Below are 22072 nucleotides of genomic sequence, written 5' to 3' on the forward strand. Positions count from 1 at the left end.
TGCTCCGTCCGGAACTGCGACTGGGACGGCAGCCGCAGTCGTCTGCCCTTTGTTCCAAGCTTTCCGACGCTTGCCGTACTTGTGGACGCTCCGGAACTTTTTTTGCGGCAACATAGCACCGCAGTATGAGCAAGCACTCAGAAGAAACCACCGATGTAAACAAAGCTTGGTAAAAAAAGCACGCGAACTATCACAAAAACAGCAAACTGGCAAAAAACGAAGCGCACGCCGGATGATTCTCGACACGGCGGCCGCAGATGCGCTCGCGCTTCCAAGGTTGCCAAGGTGCGCGGCGCAGCTTTGACCAGTAAGAGGTCGCGCCTGCTACCACGTGACCCGCGCAGCCAATTGCCGTTCTTCGTTTTCGTTTTTTTACTTGCTCCTCGCGCTTTTATTGGCCGCGTTTGCTGCCACCGGGTGGCACGAACCTTTTCGAGGCAAAACGGTTCGGTTCACCCAATAGCCGCTTAAAACCGGCTTGACTTGGCTGAAAACGTATGAATAGACGGCGACAAAATCGCCGTGTTGGACATTTTTTGGGGGACGTTTAGGTGGTGGGAACGAAAGGTCTAAGGTTCCTCACTAGCTTGTGAGGATCTTTACCGTGCGGTGGTTATTTATCCGTGGTCTTTGCTTGGCCGGGAGCCTCATGCATTCGCGAGAACCGCCTCTGCGCATGAATACGTGGTCTCGTTCTGTAATACTGTCTATAAGCAATGTGGTAACGACTTGCCCGATCATGAACACCGTGTGTTATGCTATTTGTGGATGTATGCCGTACGTGTATGTCTGGTAAGTGCGTGTGTAGCGTAAGGATCGATGTGTCGCTTCGGTGAAGTGTATGCTTGCGCCAAAACTTTCATTGAAGCTTCTTCTTGCGTAACTGCGTGAGACAGATACGAAATGCACAAGTTCGAAGCGATGGACTATTACCAGGCGTTCACACGACGTTATTTTCCAAGTGGCTTAAGTATGTTGTCGCCGAATACGACAATCGGTTTTCTAAGCTATGTCTTTTCTTGTGGGTGCATACAAAGAAAAAAAGAAATAAAGTTGAAGATATGCTGGGAGCACTATAAATATTCGCTCAAAATTGCCACCTTGAGCGTCTTCTTAAAATTAAACAGTGCCGCAAGGCAGTCGTGCCTTGCGGTGAAGTGCACGCTGTGTATTGCGGTAAAGCATACATATTGCGCGCGCTCGTGTTTAAATTGGAAATGTAGCACTGACATTGGGCCTCGTGTGTGCACCTAAATTGTACACGCGCTATCCTCTGCCTCATCAGTGACGATGCGGCAGTCAGTATCGTCATCATCTTCAGCTTGTGTAACAAGCACAGAACAATTTACCTAGTAAAATATATTTTGTGGCAGGCAATTCGCAAGGCATTCAGATGTTAGTTCATTGCAGGATTAATTCAAGATTGTTAAATGGCACCTTCAAATAAACGAAACATGCATATGAGAGGCTTCAGTCGTGCTTCAAAATTTGTGCCATGCCTCAAATTGAAAATGATTATAAAGGAAATATATGCTAAGGCTGGGTGTAGATTACCATTCACAATTCAATTACCATTCATATTTTAGAAACTTAGAAAATTTGTAGCTCATGTTTTCCTATCGAATAAGCACAAAAATAACTGTTGAAGAATGGTCTACAATTACTCACACAGTTTGCAAGAAATAGATCTTTGAAACGTATGTCGTGCCAGAACTAAGTGCAAGGTGGTTAGAGGAAACTGGTTATAACCCGACATAATAGCGCATGTTCGAACGTTTTACATGGGCTGCTTGTTGGCAAAATGGGGTGGGAATTAGGTAAGTGCCTGCAGGGATCTGCACCAAGAGACGAAACCTGCTACATCTTTTTCATAAATTTCATTATTTGTGTCAAGCATGCGTGCACTCTTCGTTGTTGTGTTCTCTCAGGGTGCAAGTATATGGCATACGCTTGAAATCCATACGTTACCCCTGCGATTTGAAGATGTTATCACAGTGGACATGAACGTGCAATGTAGTTGAAAACGTTGCTGGGCACCAACTTTCTTAACAATCTGAACCCGCTTATACTACAAAAGTTACCACGTGACTTCAGCCAAATAGTTTCTAACTGTTGTGGTTACTGTCAGATAAAAGTAATAATGAGCTAGTTGTGCTTGGACAACAGTCTTGCTTTACTGTATTAAAATACACTAATTTAGTACCTGCATATAGAACTGACCACTTATTTTTTTTTTATTTGTGGTCCTATTTGTTAGTTTACTTTCAAAATATTTCATACAAGGTGGTTAAGTTTTAAGTCCATACAGTGGGCAAATTTTATCAGCAGTACCGCATGCTGTACAATCACTTTTACTTCTCCTAGAAAGCATGGTGTTCCACTATTCCGGTATGTCTCGGCTGGGCTTCTCGACCTCGACGACTGTACATGTCAAACAGTTTGCCAAGTGTAACTACTTACTCCCCCATAACTCTAAATTTTGTCGAGCCATAATAAATAATTGGCAGTAAGAACCAGTTACAAAACCCTTTTTTTATGAAGTGCTCTTTAATCAGGGACCTAACAATTCTGTACATAAACGATGACAGCAACCACTTCTCCACAGATTGAACGATTAGGTTGTACTCATAAAAGCATTAATATAATCAGACTTTTTTTTTTTGGAAAGTAAATACAATGCATAAATAGTCTTACCAGTCTGTGATTCAATATTGTAGCTAAACTATCGTTGAAAGCCAGAGTCATTTACAAATGCCATGTGAATTCCCGGAAAGCGCTAGGTAGCTTGATATAAATTGGGGATGTCTGCAAAAAAGCAAAAAGCCTACGTTTATGTTGAGCAGAAGTCCAAGTGAACATGCATGCATATGTTCATGAATTAGTTCCCTGTAACATGTGGTGCAACAGCTCTAGCTTAAAAGCTTCAGGCAGCTTTTATGCTGCTCCAAAAAGATTTTAGTTGCACCACAAGCTCCGGATATGCCTTTCATGGGTCACGTCACTGTGCCTGTTCAGTGTTTAAAAAACAGGTTTGAAGGGGATGGTAAAAATTTTTTTTGAAGGGCTGAGTAGCAGAGAGCATTAATTTATTAAAGTCTTCAATTTTATTATGTTAGCTCTGAGGCTTGCAGGTATGTTAAATGAGCATGGTCATATGAGTAACACCTCATAGGTCAATAATTTTTGGGTTGACAGCAAGGTATGAAGAGACAGGATTATGAAAATTGCAGAAGTAGAAGTAATGAAGTTGTCGAGAAGACTTTGTTAACAGTACATTTACAGGCTTCACGCACAATTTGCATTCCAGCAGGGTGAACTTACTTTTGCTGATGCTTCCGATGGCATCATTGCACTTCATAAGCACTGGTTTTATGCACTGCACGTGACGATCTTGTTTTTTCAAGGTTCATGTACTGATTAAAAAGTATAGGATCAAGAAACTTACATGCTGTCTTAAGGCATAATCATGCTCACCATAGAGGTAATTGGTGACATTTTAGTGAGTTGTATGTCGGAGGTCTGTGTACATAACATCATAGTAATCTTGCAATGCTGTAGCTTTATTTGTGTAACGAGTGAAGCTTCTTTTCCTGTTAAAAATTTCTGCCAAGCAAACAAGTTCCAACAGTAGGATTTGCCCTTGGGTAAAGCAGGTGGTAAGAGTGAGCTTATTCAGAAGCCCTTCAAGAGTACCCACTAAAGGAATTAGTACCTATAGGGCAAAAATTCCAGTGCACCAAGAAGGGCAAGGGAGGACGGTGCAGGTTAACATTTCAGGAGGGCATCTTCTGGACATCATCCTTCTCTAGCCACAAGCTTGTATGGCCAATGTTTAGCAGACTCCTACTAACATAAACTAGGTATAAATGTTGCTTCTCTATTGCAAGATGACACACCATATACCTTTTGAGAGTCTCCTCACCACAAGCTCTTACATTAGCCTAAAAATATTTTTTTTCTACGGTGCCCTTTTTTTGTCCTAAACAGTTGTCTGAAGCAACAATATGCACATTGTGACAGTCTAGCTGGTGACCACAGAGATGGCTCCCGCCATCACGATGTATACTCCACTCAAAATGTAAGACACTGCAAAATCATAGTCCGGTGTGCGTGTATACGACCTTGGACATGCAAGCAGTGACCACTTCTCTTGTGTTCTCTGCACTGGCGAATGCTTGTTGCACACCTGTTCAAGATTGTGACAGTGAAATTAGTTCTGGCAATGCTGTCTCAGAGGTAAGACTGTGTACGCCCTTAGGAACACCATGGTGGAGCGAGCAGAGATTCATATCAAATGTAGTAATAAACTGGCAACACCATGGTGATACAAGCACACTTGCATTAATTTATTACATTTTTATTGAGGCAGACATCACACAGCTAAGCCTAGTTGTGATCTCTTTTCATTATTGTCTACATAGTTTTTCCGTTGGTCACAGCACAGGAAGAAAAATTTCTCTGTGGGAGCACCATATTTTAAGCTTGCATGACTCCAATGAAGCACTGTGCGAACAGATATTTTGAAAATGTCAATACTTCGGGTCCTATAAATGGTGAACTGGTTGTCACATTCAGCCGGTGATCCTGCAGGAGCTTTAGCATATACTCTAAGGTCATTTTTCATCAACAATGCCACATACAATAGTTTAACAATGGTTGTTAATGGGCAAGATGATGCATAGCTTCAGGGAGCTAATTAAGCTAAGGGGGAAAATTATAGACGCCTAAGCACCACTGGAAAAATGAAAAAGCACAGAAAAAAAGCATCGGTCGCAGCTGAACTACAGAAAATATTTACACTGCACCACACATTCGCATCGTCTAGAATTTTCCCTAATAATGTTATACCAACCTGCCTAGCAGCAAGTACTTCTAAGGTAATAAAGTGCAGAATGACACTTGCATAAGACAGGGGACAGGACGCAAGTTAACTGCCATCTATCTTTGTTTGTGCAGGGTGTCTACCAACCTGGGAAAGTCAGGGAATTGGGGCCTTGCTGGAAAACTGTAGAAACTTTGGTAAAACCTGGCTAATTCATGGAAACTGGCGGCAGTCTGTGCCACCATCACAAAAATAAGCATTACTCTTGATCAATACTCAAAAAGTCACTCCTTCGACTGCAACTACAGTGAACAGCTAGAAGAGGCCTAAAAAAAGGCAATGCATAACTGTTTCTTCTTAGTGTACAAACAAAAGGATACACCGACCAAAATAACACAAAGTTTACTGATGTTTGGGCACCTGATATTGTTCTGAATGACAGCCATAAGAAAGGTACATCGTATTTAAGTATGACTAGGTGCGTGATGTAAGCACCAAAAGTATATGGTCAGCGTTCCATAAATCTTGTTGAGTATATGTGCAGCTGTGTGAATGTGCAGGGATTCCAGGTGCTGGCATGATGCAAGCTTGTTTTCTTCGACCAGAACACGGTTGCTTGACCAGTCAGTTTGAAAGCCTGTATATTCCGCATGTTCAGCGAGGGCATCCAAGGCTACCCATGATTTGGTGACTTCATTTTGAACTGTTGTGTTGTTTAACTCTTTCATTGAAATCACAGGTCTCATAGACTGACATGTTGTCACACTCGTGGCAGACTACAGTGTAAAGAAGACTACAGAAAGTTCGCTCGGCAGCTTATTCTTCCCATTGACTAAAGCATTCCTTAGCTTCCATGTTGGTACATGCACTATTTTGATGTATGTTTCTTCTACATATCACATATCATATCTGACTTTCCAAGCACAGCATTTCTCTCATCGGTAAATTTGTGCATATTTGTCGTGGCCACAAATTCGGCTTGGCTTGAAGGCCTTTTAGTTTGGTGCTTATGTTAGAACTGCCATCACAAGAGGTTAGCTGGGCTATGTTTTGCCTTGTATAATATTATTGCTATTATTATTATTATTGGCGATGCAGCTGCAAACGTCCTCCGCTATGCACTTATTGCAGATATTTCAAGAGTAGCACACTCTCTTCTCATTTCATTTCCTTGAGATGGTGTTATTAAATCCATGAGTATTTTTTATCATTATGTTCATAGAAGAGTACGTAAATGAAGGTAGCATGAAGGTAACCAAGACACGCAACTTAGCTTCACAAAAAAAGCCTACTGGCTTTTTCAGCTTGCCTTTGTTGTACATAGCCTGGTCACTCCTTACAACGGTGTTCATGCTGTCTGAGACGCATCTGGAAGCTAAGTTGCATGTTTTGGTTGCTGACAAGGAAGGCTTCTTTTCAACTCTAGATGGCTCTACGTATAATGATAAGGCAGCCACTGGTTCGGAAAAAAGCTGAATAAATCATTTTCTGAGCAACTGCAGCCAATCAATTTATGTGGATGGACATGCATCTTCACTTTCACATGCAAAGTCTGGTGTTCCCCAGGGATCAATCATGGGACCAGTTTTGTTTCTCATTTACATCAACGACATTGGACATGGTTTGTCATCTACTATCAAATTATTTACATACAACTACATCATTTATAGAAAAATTGACAGTACCCAAGCTAACGAGTCATTATAGTTGGACCCTAATAAACTCGCATTTTGTGTCACCATGGCAAATTAACACTTCCAAAACGAAAGCCATGACGTTTACAAGAGCACATAAAACAGAAATGAGTCAATATGAAATTCAAGCTCTCCCCATTGAAAAAGTATCCCTATTTAAATATCTTGGAATTCATTTATCTTCTGACCTGCCTTAAAGTAAGCACATCGATATCATAACTAGTGAGGTGTCAAAAGCACTTGGATTTATTAAAAGAAACCTTTACTTGGTGAACTATACCTCTAAAATGCTAGCGTACACTACACTTGTCCGTTGAAAGATAGAATATGCATCCATCATCTGGAACCTACATCAATCATATCTCATCGATTAACTAGAATCAATACAAAATGAAGCAGCAGGATTTATCACCAAGTAGTATTCTTGCAACTGCAGCACTACAGATATTACACACTCACTTTCATTACCCCTTCTTGAAACACGCAGACTGTCGTTGCTGTTGTTGCATTTTCATAGATTTCATCGAAGTAAATCTGCCTTCGTAAAGCTTGCACAAACACACCTAATAATATTTTGAAACATATTGACAACCAATTCAAAATACAGCCTTTTTTGGTACACACAATTATGTATCAACACTCACATTACTTCGAAGCACACATCACTGGAACACACTGCCGAGCGACATCGCTTGATTCATTGATCATGCCGCCTTTGTAAACCAATTCAATATTTTCTTACACATATGACTTACCTATCTGTGTGAGTTTGTAAGTGCATGTATGTGCTTATTTTTACTCTTCTTTCATTGTGAATATATTTTCTCCTTAAAATGGTAGTCTTGCTTGGGATATTCCAACGCAAAAATTTTGGTCTGTCTGTCAGCAAAAAGACTCAAGTACGACCACATCCACAGCATCCACCAGTATTGCTCAAGTTTCTGCGTTCATACTTGTACGATTGTCAATAAAAAGCAAATATTGAGCATATTTGAGGCACAATATCAACACGTCAATATTGTGCACTGTGTTTATTTATACTAGAAAAGGTATAAATAAGTAATTCTAAGCACTGCAGCTGACAATGCGATGCTTCGCATGGAAAGGCGAGTCTCCTACGCTTTTCTAAGACAATACTGTGCTGCTACCTGTCTTGAAATCTACAAAGTATGGCCTCCAAGATTGCACGCATGCTGCGTGCTGCGTGCTCGCTATAACAAAGGCCATCCTTTAGTTTTCTGAAATTACCGCCAGATGGCACTCATGTCTCACGCAACACCTCCAGGATCCCATTCACCAGTTCTCTCGTGCAAAACATCAAATAAATATTTCTCTCTATTCACTCTTTTCAGGCGAAATACAATAGTCTTTCGACGACATTTTTGGTCAAATATGCAGATAGGGGGCAAGTTTTTTCATGGCAATTTTCTGTATATATATTTTTTTTTGCACTATAGCTGTGTCTCTCTTATTGAGTTTTCATTCATGCCACAATTTTTTTTTCCATTTGCATCTTTGTCTATGGAACTGTATTTTACATTGTTTACCACTTTAATTTTATAATGGCAATGTTCTGATTTGCAAATTTATTGTATAACTAAAACCCCCTGCGTAATGCCTGAATGGGCCTTTAGGGTATATATTAATAAAAAAAAGTGTTGATGCACAAAGCGGGTGACTGAACGAATAAGTTTATGCCCTGTTACTAACGCTCAATCAGGAACATGTAGCGGCAAGTGTGAAAAAAGCAAAAACGCAAAAACTATCCGTTTTTATTTCAGTGAAGATTCATATTGCCACTAAGAGCTGTTGTTTCAGAAAAAGACACTTGGTAAATAAATGTTTCAGAGTATATTCAAAGAAATTCGGAGCGTTTGAAGACTTGTGATCCGCTAAGAATTTCTAACTCAGAATCCATCATCTTATCACTAAGTGAACAACCTTCTTTGTGCCGTAATGCATTCGGTATAGACGTAAAAGATTTATATTATTGTTTGCCCCAATGTGTAGATTTGAAGTGTATAAAGCAGTGCATGAGAGAAGATAATGATGAGTTGTTGTTTCAGTGCCAGTGTGGCATCTCTATTGCGTCGTTTTTAGAGCTCATGCAGGCCACCTAAATTCTACCGTTGTGTCTTGGAAGGGAAATAATTTTGTCCAAAAATCTGGTATCTGCATTGAATCATGAATATACCTGTAATTAGTTATATTTTTCTTGGGTATGTAGACGGGCAGCTGCAAAAGCATTTGAATTGGTTATCATCACACACTGTTTCATATGTCCATGACTTCTTAGTTCTACTGGACATTAACAATTGCTCTTTACTGGTTGCTAATATAAAGAAAGATGTTAAGGAAAACGAAATGTCAGCATTTCACTTTGGAGTTTCAAAAAATTGATGAGCTACAGTTTCTTGATTTAAGACAGGCTTTCATCAAAGATCACATATATAGCAATACCAAACTAGATTCATAAAGCCAATTGTAAATTTTAATTCTGGCCACTCAAAACCATACAGGGAGCCATTGCATCAACTGTGCTGGGTGCCGCTCTTCAGAAGTTACGCGAGCACCTTTTGGCGCATGCATTTGATGCACAAGTTGCTCGCCTTGCAAATTCTGGCTTTCTGGGTGACGTGATTTGCTCCTTGTTGGAAAAACTTATTTCAAAGATCGAGAAGTTTTATCATTGTGATTCTAGTGCACTGGAAATTAGCAAGAAAAAGAGGCAGGCATTTATCCTATACATACACAGGATAGAACATGGTTTGAAAAATGTTGGTTCTCGTTATTGCATAAACATGTCATTCTCAGCACGTAATAAAGTGCATAATGTGTGTACTTTGGTGGATAGAGCATTGTGTCAGCAGCCAGGAAAAGGGAACAAATGTGTCTCCAGTCATGTCCACAGATATGCTCCTTGCACTACTGGCGTGGTTTATGGGATTCCACTGTCTTGCAGCTGCGAATATTTAGGTGAAATGGGGCATTACATAAACGTGTGCTTAAGAGAGCATGGGCTAATGCTATCAGATGCTAAAATGACGTCTAATTTGGCAGCTCGTTGTAGGCCATGTGGATGTGTGCTCAGGGCTGGGCAGAGATGCCCGAAAAAGTATTCTGGAATGCAGATATCGAAATGCGTGGTTTGGAAGCATAAAATACAGATACTGAGATAAATTTGTAATTCATGTGACAGGATATTGCAGAGATACGTTTGCAAAAAGACAAAAAAGTATTCCAGAATACATATACTAAAATACTTTTGTCTATGTCGGGGATAGTTATACTCCATACAAACATTTGTTATGTGCAGCACATTGAAACTTGCAAATGAAATTGATTTATTATATTTTCGCCATTCTCCGAGTGTCATTAAGACATTACAAAGGATGCTTACACTGCACATAATTGTTATTAACCACATATTTACAGATATCAGTTGCAATAAAAAACTATGCCATATGAGAGAATCAGTCACACGCATTGTACACTGAAATCCGGAACTCAACAGCAACACTATTAGTTATGCTAAAAGGAGCATAGTTCAAGCGAAATGCTGGAACCACCATAAACAAACGAACTTCCAGTTGAAGTTTTAGTGTTTTCTAGAAACATCTTAGAAAAGGCAGAAAGAATTAAGAACGGACAAAACAAGGAATGCGAAAGGAAACTCAAAAAGACCTCTTTTGAATCGCTGTTTGGCCATGCTGGCGTTTCTGAGAAATGCTCTGCAGAAATAAGTATCGTAGATGGCACATGGCACCAAATTCTCTTTGGGTGGTTTGTGGCTTCTGCAATAAGCTCCAGTTTTTCAAATGGGTGCTGCAAAAAAAAAGTGGAAAAAAAAAAACGAGAAAAACAAACACTACTCATTCAATTGGCATGAGGAAATACATTTAAAAAATGGCGCCCATTGTGCAGTATACAATACTCCTCACAATGAAAATATCTGTGCTAGAATTCAATATAGCAGAATAACATTGTTGTCACGCTGAAGCAGGCCATCATTCAAACACATCATGGGATGCGAGTAGCAAAGCAACTAGCTCGCTTTCAAGAAGGTAGGAGTCAGTTTCGCCCTCAGCAGAAATGTAGAAATGATGGGTGCATATCTTGCCGTGGACTGCCAAGGTCACAGCAGAAATTTTTTTCCCCATTGTCAACACGTCTCAGCTCATTTACAAAAAAAAAAAGTAACAAGATACCCGTGTCCTGGATAGTATCGCGATACATGCGATACACCGTGAAAGTATTTCACTACTGAGATACAAATACATTTTTTAAAAGTGCCTCGATACAGCAATACAGACACTCAAAAGTATCTCTTAAATACTATTGCGATACTACCCAGCCCTGTGTGTGCCCCACTTGTAGAAAACAAATATCAAATATTGACATGTTGATTAGCGCATGTGTGAAGTAGCCAAAGTATTTTCATTAGATCTAACAACAAGTGCATAAGTATTTCATGTAACACTCGTCTAGATGAAGAACATAAGGTCTTAGAGAAGACATGAATCATTCTGTGTTGTAACAAATGTGTACATGTGCATAGTTTTGATGAGTCAATATTTTCTATATATATGTTCTTTCCTTTTCCAAATAAATTTCAGTTGTGAAATCAGCGCTGTGACCCTCTCTGACTGCTTCTAACACGTTCCTTTGTAAAATATTCTACGGTGAACACTCACCAATTTGCCTAACTCACGATTCTGCATCTTTTATTTACCTATGGAATCGGGGAAGCAGTTGCGGTCTGACAGATTCCTTTTTTCCACCCCATATTCAAACATCAGCGCTTCAAACCCTACCGCAGCTTTTATTGCAGGTGTCTGAGTACTTTGATTGTGCTCCACGTGTCAGAACCCAGAGAAATAAAACACCAACAAGCATGTATGCATTGTGTAAAAAAAAAAAGAGAGTGAAAGAAAGGATAAAGTAAATTTTGCTTTACAGTTTCGTTGTCGCAACATTGTTGTTAGTCGTTGTCAAGACAAGGTCGCATAAAATACGTAAGTACTCCTTTTTGCTGAAAAGTATATTTTAGACATGTACAAATGAGACGGGGATGCAAAACATTAGTAAATACAGCAGTCTAAATCAAAGTAATCTAATCCAATCCTAAATGGCCTGCAGGCTACAGCCATTATAATGAACTAGAATGTGCTCCAGTAAGCCAACTGGCCGGGCTGTTGCATCCTTGTTTTATACGAATGCCACGAGATAGCGCCACCTTTACGTTTCCTAGCAGCATTGGCTGCACTGTTGGACTATCGCAGGCTCCTTCAAACTTGCAGCTACAGTTGATTTTATTTGTGTGGTTGTGTTCTGGTTGTTTCAAAAATCAAACAGCCAACTTCCTCAGTGCCTGGGTCGCAAGTTTTGTTTTGACCACATACACACATTTTTTCATATTTACCACATACACTCACAACATTATGAGTGTGTGTGTGAAATGTGTTCATTTGTTTTATATGAGTGCCTCTTATTTTATTTTTTTACTGCTAAAGTGTTCTTTCCACTGCACATTTTCCAAGAAGACATTATGGTCATGGAGTTTGCTTTTAATCTATGTGAAAAACCTGGAAAAATCACTACATTTGAAAAAATTTTAATTGATAAACACCCTGTTGTGGCTTTTCTAGCAAGTATGTTAGGAAAGAGACACATGTGCAGTATGGAAGTGTGCAATGTCACAGTCATGTACTGTCAAGAAACGTCACATACCTACACTTGAAGTACTTTTCTGACCTTCCAAGTTTCAACAGATGTGTCAATGACACATCACTTCTTTCCTAGGATGAAATGCTTTCAAGAGTCCTATCAGGACCCCTGCCTGTGATCTTTTTCAGGTATTTAATATGAACTGACATGCCCTAATGCTTGCATACTTACACAACAATCTGTCAAATTTTCCATAAACTCTTAACAGCCTGTAAATTCACTTCTAACAACGCCCCCTCCGCTCTTCCAGTATAGGCCAAAAGGGTGATTATTTACAATACCATGCTTGTGGAACATTACTATCTATGAATCTTACAATTGTTTGGTGAAAAAAATTAGGGGACCCTCAAGGTTTGAGTAGAACACAACAGTGATATCCTATCCCTAGTGCATACTCCAACCACCTAGTGCATACTTTTTGCGGGGTAACATTACTTGAAAAGTTCATACTGCAGATTATTACTACGTAATCAATGTTTAAAGTGGCTTGTGCTAGTAAGGGTTTCGCATATAGTTGCAGTCTGCATAATGGATTTCTAAATGGTGACTAAGCGAGCTTGTTGATACGTACACATAGTTACTTCGAAGAGCGCAGAGATGGGACGCAGGATAGACCACGCAATACAGGTACTGTGTAGTATGCTTTAAACCATGAGCAACTATGTGCATGAAATGTTTTTAAACTTGATATGCACCCAGTACATGGTCCTAAGAGAATACTCCAGTAGCATTTGTGCCTTTTGTTTTTCGTGGCTGCTTTAAACAACGAAGTCATTATGATAATCACACGTTCTGATGGCCAGTGGCAATGCACATTTGTACCATGAAATACTGCGATATTACATATTGAATTGTGAAGCGTGTATACTAGACGCGTGTATTTGTAAAGCATGAAAATTATTTTTGAGCAGGCACGTGGCTTTGTGGTAGAATGCCTGCTCGCCACACAAGCAGCTTGGCTTCTATTCTCACTCAGACCTAGAAGGTTTTATTTGTTATTCTTTTTATTTCCATGTTTTTATATAATAGACCAGATGTAAAGTGAACATGGAGAATTTCATGCACCAAAAAAATGCCAACACTGCAGCTGTACAGGTGGAATCACACTTGTCCAGAGCAGCGGAGCGCATGGCTCTTGTTAGTGACGGCTTCTACGTCACCTTAGTTAGATGCTTCTGTTCACGCTTAAATTATCGCACAAAGGCCTAGCACGCCGTATGCCATGTTAGATATTCATACGGCGTCGGCATTAACATATTTCAGCAGAAAACAGCAACTGGAGCGGTCGGCTGGGTGTTTTAGACAAGTGTGATTCAATCTCTAGAAATATTAAGTGATTTAACACTCCAAATTTAATTTTGTTGTGTTCAATTCAACAGTCATGATTTGCAAAACTGTATATGTTTTAAAAGTTTACTAATGTTTTAAAATGTTAAGTACACCAAAATAAAAGAAAACTTGTGCAACAGTATGATACACAGCATCCACCCTGGCACATTAAAAGAAAAAAGACTTGAGAAGTTGTGTAGCGCAGCTGGCTACTCAGCTCCAGGAATGTGCTTGTACCAATGAATACTTACCCTTTCTCAACGGTTCTGTGGATTTCGAGGGCTTGATTATTTCCTATGGCCAATCAATTTTTTTTAATGTACATTTCTTTTATGTCACTGGAAAGCTCGTAATTCAGAATATCTAATCACGCATTGGCAACACAAAAAAGGCAATGAAACAGTTTTCACCAACCGTTGTTGCTGATGGAGTCTTATATGCAACACATGTTGAAAACAGTGGCCTACAGCTGTTCACTGCATTGGTACCAAATTCTGCCATGACAGAGTGCATGAGCAAAGCGCTGGAGAGATGGTGTGTGCATGCACTGTGGTTCAATGCAGGTTTTTTGTTGCTGTGGAGGAAGCTCCACTGCTGAGCATCAATTTCTTAACCTTTTGATGGTTAATAGGATAAATGCATCCCACTTTTTCCTCAGTAAAACTTTCTCTGCCACTTTACGTTGCCATCAGCACAATGCCTTCCAGTTGTGGTGTACCAGAAACATTAAGGAAACTGAGAAACTATATATTGCACATTTACAATGCATGGTATCAGTGATACGTTGAGTTTAAAATCTTTTATTCTGCTAATATTTTTTTTCCGCCGGTGTCATATTGCATACCAGGTAGCTAAAGTTTCAAATTTATGGTATTCTTCTGTTAAGATTTTTTAAAGAATTTTAGCATGCAACTATAGATTTTCTTTCTTAATTGCAAAAATTATATCTGCCTAAAATCATTGTGGAAGTGCACTCGAATGAAAAATGATGAAAAATGATGAAGCAGTTCCTTGCATAGCCTAACAACATAGCATACATGCATAATTGTTTTTTCATGTTTGATGGATGCCACAAAACAGCACATTCTTTGATATTTTTTATCATTATGAGGAGAGGCAATGAGACCAAAAGCTGTGGCTAAGACACTGTTGCTAAAATTTCGTGCCAAAGGAAAAATATGGCAAAATTGCTGCTTCATACAGCCAGGAAGCCAAAGAGAACACGAATTTTCAAGATCATCAAATCATGCAAGATATATGAGAAAAGCAAATATGTCGCACCTGAATAGAGTTCACGAAAATGATGCAGCATTTGTTAACACACTTACAGCATTCAGTGCATTGACACCACGTCAAAGTGGCTTGCCATGATTCATTACCACAATTTTAATTATTTGCGAAAATGCAGGCTTAACTAAGATGTTCGCCCTTGTTCATTGCAGATACAAGACAAGACATGCATAGACACAGCTTCGTTAAATGTGAATGAAAAGCAATATTCTCCTTTTTCTTTATTTTCATATGAATGCGTGCACTCATCTATGCCTGCTGTTTTCTCCTTGTTTTCGACGAGTTTCAATATTATCGCCACCTACCGACAAGACAGACACAAGCTGAAAGGGTACGTGTATGCGAAGACCTTGGGACAGAGCCGCTAGACTCAATGCCACAGGCAGAGGCGCAGAATTGCGTAGAAAATCTGAAATTAAGGTTCACTGCAATTTTTCTCCCACAGTTTTAGAAGTGTTCCTCTGTACTGCTTCCATTGGGCCTTTTTGGGCAAGAAATTTGGCAGCAGAATTACAGCTTAGTGCCCTTATGAGACAATGTGACATGTGTTGCCCCACTTATTCAAAGATGCTTCATGGGTCGATGAGCCACATGCGTCCCACTTTTTTCTCATAAAGTGATGGCCATATTTTAGTGAAGATTGTGTCACACTATTTTTAGGCATGAAGTTCTGCAAATTTCTGTTATTATGTGAAAAATATCGATGAATTCACGAAGGGTAAGTTAAATTGCATAATAAGCAAAATTGAAAGTGAGAATGCAATATATATACTATATAATTTTAAGCCAGATTAACGATTGTCTGAGCTGCAGCAGGCAACGTGCAGAAATTCTCCAGAACTCGATACTAAGCTTTTGCCACGAAGCGGTGTAATGGCACAGCTGCTGTGATTTTCAAACACCATTTCAAAATACATATACAACTCAAATTACTCAAGGGAAAGGGAGCTTGACTTTATCATACTTCTGCATGTTTCCAAATAAAGATCTATTTACACTTCCTGGCCAGTTAATTGCTGTACCCCTAACCAGACATAAAAGTGAAAACCATGACATTTGGTAGTCTAACAATGGACCTAGGGATTTCAACATCACACCAATGTGATTTGGCATAAGCTGCAAAAGCTTATTCAATCAGTCATACATTGTTACCCTTTTATGCCAGTTTTAACGCGATAGTTTTAAAAATCTCGTGGGCATCGTTGATTGTGAGTGATGAATCTTGTGAGCAACCGGAAAAATCAAGAAAGATGCAAATAAAATAAGTAATAAAAAATTTCCCAGTTTGCGGGAGGATCAAGCCCAGGCCGTTTGCATGGCAAGCAGGCGTTCTAGCGCACAGCCACACATCTGCTTGGAAATTAAGGAAAATAACTTCATCTGCTTAAAAATGCAGTGAAAATAATGTTAGGCTTTGCAAACACATGTGTCCTGTATACTGCCTTCACAATTCAATATGTAATATCATATCACAGTAATATTTCTTGATACAAGTGTGCATTGTAATCAGGCATCAGAACATGTGATTATCTTAAGGACTTCATAGTTAAAAGGTGGCCAGCCATAACAAAACGCACACATTTTGCTGCACACATTTCCTTCAGACCACATAGTGAGTGCATACCAAGTTCGAAAATATTTCATGCACCAAGTGCTTGAAGAACGCACTAGGGCCAGGGTATCATTATCGTGTTCAATTCTTGAAAGCGAACCTTAAGGGTCGCCCAATTTTCTATGATGCAGCTGTGATATCGGGTTGACGTCAACTGTTGCTAGGTGCCATGCACTGAAGTTGATTTATGCAGCAGCGTCCAGGGCTACCATCCTCACTAGCACCAGCACTTCATACCAGTTTATTGATTCTGGTGTTCCTAATGCTCAAGTTCATGTTTGCATCATTGCACAAGTGCAAACAACTGGTTATATAAACACTTGGAATTCTTCAATGTATGTCTGTGTGTGGAACATTTGGACGTATATTTGGCATAATTTCATGACGTGCCACTATAAAAAAATCACAACATGGTCACGCTAAGCATGCCTCCGCATGCTTCGCATAATGTCGATTCCGGAGCTACGTGGAATATGCTGAATTTTTTAGAAATATCCTTGGGCAAGACGTACTTTCGGCACGAATCTTGACATAAGTATGTGTCAGTTTTTTACAAGAAAATGTAACTCTTAGAAATGCCGATTACCATATTTTTAATTGTATAGTCAGTGTACTTAACATTTTAAGCAGTACTCTCTTTTATATTCACACAAAACACAGCTGTAGTGTATGCCTCATAGTTGAGGAAAATGCTGGCAAAGCACAACTTGCACTTTTGCAGTTAAGACAACATAACTTAAAGGCCCACTAAACGTTTGTGTTATGCATGGTGTACTACTAAGTTATTACCGTTACTTCGTGCGATCAGGCTGACATTATGATCTGTGCATGATACAGCTCCTCAGCTGCACGATAGTGATTTTCATTGCAAAGCTGTTTTTTGGCACGACAGGCATGAGAATTTTGGGACAGGATGTGACAACGAGCATGTACGCTAAATCTGAGTGTGCCGTCGATTCAGTCGATCTGTGTATAGGAGCAAAAATTTAGCCAGGTAACGGTAAAAAAGTGACACAGGGAAAAAACGAGGAGCCCTCAAAAATGAGGGCGAGAGAAGTTCAGTGTGCGTGTGCCTCCTTCTTTCTCTCTTTTCTTCTCTCTTTCTCTTTGAGAGCTCGCCTTTTTTTTCTTGCTCTGTTCCCTGTTTTATCTTTCCTCTTTGTTTTCTTTTCTGCCTTTGAATGCATCACTTTCTACATTCTTTCCTTTCCAGGTGAAAATACTCCACGGTTTCTGTTCACTTTAACTGAAACCATGGCTGTATACAGCTGAGACTAAGTACAAGCCAACACATTAGCAACATGTTCCAGTTGGTCCCAGCATGAACCACTCGAGACTGAAAATGAAACCAGCTGGCCTGGAAATGGAATCAGCGGGAATCATTTGTTATAATGAAACCAGTTGGTGTGAATTATTATTATTATTATTATTATTATTATTATTATTATTATTATTATTATTATTATTATTATTATTATTATTATTATTATTATTATTTTCCTTATGGCCATTCTCTTCATCCCAGAATAGCTGTAGTGCAAGGCAAATAAGTGATAAGGCACATTGCCTTCATGATGGTTTTTCTTTTTGTACATCTAATGCTGACAACATTTACAGTTCATTGTATGCCAGTACAAGTTTCATTTCAAAAAGGCACAGGGTATTTCAAGCATTGCAAACAACTAAAAACAGTTTGTGTAAAGCACAGGACATATGCACAACCAAATATTGCTGTGTGCTGCATCGAAGTTTAAACGGGCTGGCACTCCCTTACCTCCTATTGCCTAGCACCTCTCTGCCAGAGGAGGACATGGCACTGCAATTTATAGAAAGGCATAAAGCTACTCTGAAAAGGTCTAACTCCTTTGCCTCATACTGCCATCACCTGATCTTTTGGAGATAAGGTAAGGTTGCATAAAAAACAGGTAGCCGTGCATCAGTCATTCCCTAATACATACCTCGTTCAAAAATCCAAAACATCCCTGGGATGTCCTGAAATGACGAAAATATTCTTGTCTTGTAGGGTGTGCCACAAGACTGGCTGATATATCTGAGTCCATTAAATGCAGTTAAAATATGTAGGTCTTTGTAAGGACATTATAAATACTGCCTAGAATAGTGTAACAGTGAAATACAGATTTAATGAGTAAACTGCAAATCAAGTGCAATGTTATTAATGCAATAATAATAATAATAATAATGAATGAATATATTACTAACATGATTATAACAGTATTGTGGGGTTTACACATACAAGGTAACTAATTGCAAGGATTAAAAGGGGGTGCACAGGAAGGCAGTGAGGTATATTTATAATAAATTCAATCTAACGAATTCTCCTACTGAGTTGCAAACGAAAGCTGGTCTATTAACACTACAAGGTAGGGCAAAAATAGCAAAACTAAAGATTTTATTTCAATTAATTCATAGTGACATAAACATCGACACGTCAGAAGTAATTTTTTTCTGTCATTTTAAGTTAACACCTTACAGGCACTCACAAACACATAATAAACACACTTTTAAATCAAGTTGCTATAAATATTCATACTTCCCCCAAACCATGAAAGAATGCAAACCAAATAAGTCCTTTTGGTACTGATGCCTCATTTTTCACTGTGTCCTTAGATATGGTACAAGCATCACGCATAACCGAGAGAAGAGAAAACAAAGAAAGGAAGGCAGTATTTGCCGAACAGTATAATAGACAGCGCTTTCTTAAGAATTAAATAGAAACTGCAGTTGGGTAAAGATAACTAGATGGCGCTGTACCCCTACTCTCAGATTGGCTGCATGGGGGGCTGTGCCTAGATATGCATAGAACGAGCGGATCTCTCAGTCTCCTTTATAGTCACCATACGTAGTGGATCGTTGGTGGGGCATGAACGAAGCTGAGTGGCGGGCACGTTAAAGACGCTTGCGCTCGGCTCCTTTGGCACGCGTCTCATCGGTGTTACCCATGTGTCATCTGCATTCTCAAACGCGATCGAACGCATAGACGCATGCATGGACGGACGCTTCACCCCACTCATAATCAATCACTTCATGAATATGCTGTAATTTTTTTTAATTTTCTTTTTTTCTTTTGGAATTTAAAAATTTATTATTATTTTTCCTCATTTTAACTTGCACATATGTTGTAATACCACTACTATTATTATATTCTAACAAAGCTTATTCAGCAGCTAAGTACCTCTATATCACCCTACATTTCATACAACACTACGCAGTATAGATTTAAAACTACGCTTCAAAGTTAGACTCCACTTATTTACTCATAAATTGTGCCATTCTCTTGATGGAGTGATTCATAGACTGAATTATTTTATAATTTTCTAACACATTTGAGAGGGTCAGTCATAAACATTTACCTTAAAATTAAGTCATCTGGACCTTGGCACTACCGAACAAAGTTTAGTACTTTGAATGCTTCGCATGAAATTGAACTCGCTTTGTGCTCAGCTAAGCCCAGCTTATTTCTCATTTTAACTGCCAATGCCCCTTCCTTGCTATCATCTAAATTTCGTCATGATTTGCTGATAATAGTGTTGTCATTTGTGAAATTACTAACAGAAACTATTTGTACCACATGTTATAGATATATTGCTAAAAAATAGGCTGGAATTAATCTGAAACTCCCGCACTAACTATAAAGTTAGTGCGGGATAAATACCATATTCTTTCGTCACGATCGTAAAAATTCACGTGGCGGAGGCATACTCATCGCCACTAAAAAAGAACTATCATGCTCTCTAATCAACACATCTTCACAACTAGAATCATTATGGGTAATATGCCGTGCCCCTCCCGAAGCAATAATGCTTGGCGTATGCTATAGGCCCCCTCGAACTAACCGAGACTTCCCGCGCAAACTTAACGAAATCTTATCCCAGCTAACTAATAAACACCCTAACGCACGTGTTCTGCTTTATGGGGATTTTAACTTTCCCTCCATTAATTGGCTCAATCAGGTTTCACCAACCTCGGGAAATACTGAAGCAAGAGAATTCGTCGATGTTTGCCTCAACTTTAACCTCATCCAACAGGTAACCAAACTAACGCACGTCACTAGTGAATCCTCAAACATTTTAGACCTGGTATTAACAAATAGCCCCGAAAGCTTGAAATCTATTGCATACTTACGTGAAATCAGCGATCACAAAGTCATCCATACCATATTTAACTTCACCCCAAAAATACGCTCCATTTTCCGCAAAACGATTCACTTGTATGATAAGGGTAATTATGAATTAATTAATCGTGAATTACAAGATTTTCTATCATACTTCGAACTCAATCTCGGTTCCTGTTCTCTCAATGACAGCTGGCTAATGCTTAAGGACAAGATAACTGACTTGACTAATAAATTCATCCCCACAGTGAGCTTTACTGCCAATAAAAATAAACCATGGTTTTCCACAAGTTTGAAAACACTTGAAAATAAAAAAAGCACCTCTTTCGAGCTGCGAAGTTTAATGGTAATGCGTGTGCATGGAGCAAGTACTATGCTGCGGAAGAAGTTTATTATGCTGAAATTAGAAAAGCGAAACAGACATTCTATCACAATGATTTAACTAAAATTTTGAAATCTAACCCTAGAAAATTCTCGGAAATCATAAACCTGCAACTAACACGAGACATCACGCTTACAAACGATAAAAATGAAGGCGTAAGTGACACTGTTTGTGCCAATATTTTTAACACCGCGTTCTCATCAGTGTTCGCTAAAGAAGCCAACGTACCGTTTCTTACGCCACCTACTACGACATCACCAGTGATGGACCCTGTTGTGTTATCCGTTAGTGGCATTTCATCACTCATTGACAAATTAAAACTTTCATCATCAGCTGGCGTAGACAATATTAACTCTAAATTGTTAAAAAATACTAAGGAAATTATTGCAGTGTACTTTTCGATGATGTTCTCATTGTCACTCGAAACAGAAATTTTACCAGACGACTGGATGGAGGGAAAGGTCATTCCAGTCCACAAATCAGGTAACAGACAGTCCCCCCTAAATTATTGACCCATCTCTCTAACAAGCGTGCCCTGCAAAATCATGTAACATATCATATAATTACACATCATGAACTTTCTTGACACCAACAATTTTTTTTCATTTTTCCCAGCACGGATTTCGTAAATCATTATCCAGTGAATCCCAACTTGCTATATTTATTCATGATATACACTCTTCTCTCGACCATCCCTTTCAGAACGATTCAATCTTTCTCGACTTCGCAAAAGCCTTTGATAAGGTACCGCACAAACACCTACTGTTAAAACTTTCCCAGCTGAACCTGCACCCCAACATTCTTGCATGGACCACACAATTTCTTACTAACCACTCTCAGTTCGTCTCCATTAAAAATACCCGTTCTAGCTCCCTCCCAGTAACATCCGGCGTCCCCCAAGGATTTGTACTCGCACCCCTCTTGTTCCTAATATATATTAATGATCTTCCTGTTCATGTATCTTCCCATATCCGTTTATTTCCCAACGACTGTGTCATCTATCGCACAGTTACTAACATTTCTGATCAAACTACACTCCAACAGGATCTGGATCTCGTGCAACAGTGGTGTGATCTTTAGTTAA

At 39.2% G+C, this 22072-nt stretch overlaps 1 long non-coding RNA gene across 1 annotated transcript; it reads left to right on the forward strand.

Moving 5' to 3' along the window:
- Window positions 1-396: 396 nt before the first annotated feature.
- LOC142814628 (uncharacterized) lies at window positions 397-7532 on the forward strand. The gene is made up of 2 exons (XR_012894995.1): window positions 397-792; window positions 4957-7532. It is a non-coding gene; the product is annotated as an uncharacterized LOC142814628 (long non-coding RNA).
- The last annotated feature ends 14540 nt before the right edge of the window (window positions 7533-22072 follow it).

Source organism: Rhipicephalus microplus, chromosome 4 (genome assembly GCF_043290135.1).
Source record: "Rhipicephalus microplus isolate Deutch F79 chromosome 4, USDA_Rmic, whole genome shotgun sequence".
NCBI lineage: Eukaryota > Metazoa > Arthropoda > Arachnida > Ixodida > Ixodidae > Rhipicephalus > Rhipicephalus microplus.